General features: G+C 60.5%; 1 protein-coding gene across 1 annotated transcript in view; it reads right to left on the reverse strand.

Annotated features, from left to right (window-relative positions):
- The window catches only part of MSRB1 (methionine sulfoxide reductase B1), a 6,131-nt gene that overhangs the window by 3,277 nt on the left and 373 nt on the right, over window positions 1-2,481 (reverse strand). The window lies entirely within an intron of this gene.

Here is a 2,481-nt window from a genome sequence, read left to right on the forward strand (position 1 = left end):
GCCCGGGTACCGGCGCCGCGGGGCGGGGGTGGAGGTTGGGCCTCTCTCGAGACGAACCGAGGGGTCCCCCCCGGACACTCCCGGGTCTCAGCGGGTGGGGTGCGGGCTCGGTGGGGGCCACCCGTCCCACCACCCCAGGAGCGCGGAGCCAGGGGTCACCCGTGGGGACCCTCCGGGGCGGCAATGTGGGGGCTGCGCTGTGTCCCTTGGTGCGGTGCGGGGGGCTCCTGGAGCGGGAGGAGGCAGCGCCCCGGCATGTGGCAAGGGAAGGGCTTTGAAGGTGAACTGCAGGCAGCCGGCTCCTTGGCAGGCTCTGGGAGGGGACGAGCTGCGTGCGGCTTCATTTTCCTTGGGGTCACCCGTGGGGACCCTCCGGGGCGGCAATGTGGGGGCTGCGCTGTGTCCCTTGGTGCGGTGCGGGGGGCTCCTGGAGCGGGAGGAGGCAGCGCCCCGGCATGTGGCAAGGGAAGGGCTTTGAAGGTGAACTGCAGGCAGCCGGCTCCTTGGCAGGCTCTGGGAGGGGACGAGCTGCGTGCGGCTTCATTTTCCTTCCAAAAAACCAAGCACCGCACGTCTCTTCTTCCCCAGTTTTACCCGAGGACCCTTGGATGCATCCTCATCCAGTGGGCTCTCACAGCACTTGCTCCTTCCTCCGTGCAAGAGTAAAAATGCTGGTGCCCTTCGGACAGAAGCCAGGGACTGTCCCAAAGAGCTGGCCCTGCGGCCAGGGAGCCCTGTGGCCTGCAGCAAAGCACCTGGATGGGTCCCTGCTCCCTAATGCCAACGGACATGTCCATCAGCTAGGAGCTGACCCCGGGGCTGTGCCCGGAGTGGAAAGCCCCGCGTGGGGCCAGTGCTGGCAGTGCTCCTGCCCGCTGGGTGCTGCCGGTTTGAATTAGGTCAGGCTTTCATCTTGGGCAGGCTGAGCTCCCCGCTCCAGCCCGAGGGATTGATGATTCGTGGCAGGCGCCCGGGCAGGGGGAGGAAGGGGCTCTCGCTGCAGCACCGTGGGGCAGCGGGGAGCCGAGGACTCGCCATGTCACTGCATGGAGAATGGGTGATGTGCTGTTTTGAAAGCATCTTCCTTATTGATACACCGAGATCAGACGAGTGGAGTGTCAGGAAAGGCTCCAAATAGACTCAAGGGACGTGTACGCCTTCAGGGCGTAGTTTTTCAGCCAGTGGAAGGAGCCACAGTGGCCAACGGGACCCTGTGTCTCCATGGCATTGTCCACCTGGACATCTGCTGCTAACCAGAAAGCCTTTTCAGAAGGCAAAGCTGTGCCCGTGCTAATGAAAGAGATGAGTGAACTGGCCAGGTCCTTTCCCAAGGTAGTGTCCTGGTGAAACCAGAGCTGAGACCTCTCCCGTGAGCTGTGAGGGCCATGCCATGAAGGATGCAAAAGTCTCGGGACGGCCCGGGCTCCCTTTGCTCTGTGATGGCCACCCCGAGTTAGTAGCTGCTCTCAGCATCAGCAGCAGCCAAGGTACAGGAGACAGGCAGAGAACAGGGACGGCTGAGACACGGGGGTGAAGCAAAGTCTGTAGCGGTGGAAAGGCTGAGCTCAACCCTGGGACAGCACAGGGTGGTGGGGAGGCTTTGGGAGTGGGTGCTGGGGCTGGGTTCTGAGACTGGCTGGCTCCAAGCATCCCGGCAGGCACAGCCACACTGGAGCCATTCGTGCGGTGCCTGTTCTGCTCCTCATTCTCCCCAGCAGTATGAAATCCGCTCCAGTATCCACCAGTAAATCCCCTGAGAAGGAGCAATATGATGTGGAAGCCAGAGCAGAAGACAGCTGGGATCCCTACCCATTGCCCAAAATTATGCCAAGGTTGCAGGGAGACTTTGTTCAAAGCCCCGCACTCCTTAATCACAGGATAATGCAGAGAGCTCTCCAGTTACAGCACTAATAACCACCGCAGTTTGGTTTCCATAGTGGGATATTGTGGAGATAATTAGATGAGGGACTTCCAGCTCGTTTGGCTGGGTGATGAAAGCCTCCTCCACGCCCAGGCAGAGCTGTGCCACCGCCGCCACCAGCACTGCCAGCCCTCCGCCACCAGCACCTCTAATGAACTGGAGAGGGCTGCTGGAAATTAATTTTTCAATTAACTCTCCCTGATTTCACCATAAAAGCAAACACCAGTCAGGCAGTGCCCACCTGGGAGCGAGTGGCTCAGGGCGGTGACGAGGCAAACCCTGGCATGGGGAAACTTTCTCTTCCCAAGTGGTTTGTAGGTATTGCACCCCAGGGTGAGCTAACACTCCGTGCCATGCTGTGCCGTGCCGTGCTGTGCTGTGCCGTGCTGTGCCGTGCCATGGAGGCTCTTGCTGCCTCAAAGGCACCAGTTTGCAGGGCTGCAGCTTGGGTCAAGTCCAAGCCCTGAATGAACCAGAGCTGAGAGCAAGGAGCAGAAATTTGGAACCTGGGTCCAGCAGAGAGGCTTGCTGATGGTTATGGCTGGGGTGTTTTCAAGAGC

Source organism: Egretta garzetta, unplaced genomic scaffold (assembly GCF_000687185.1).
Source record: "Egretta garzetta isolate BGI_Z169 unplaced genomic scaffold, ASM68718v1 scaffold426, whole genome shotgun sequence".
Taxonomy (NCBI): domain Eukaryota; kingdom Metazoa; phylum Chordata; class Aves; order Pelecaniformes; family Ardeidae; genus Egretta; species Egretta garzetta.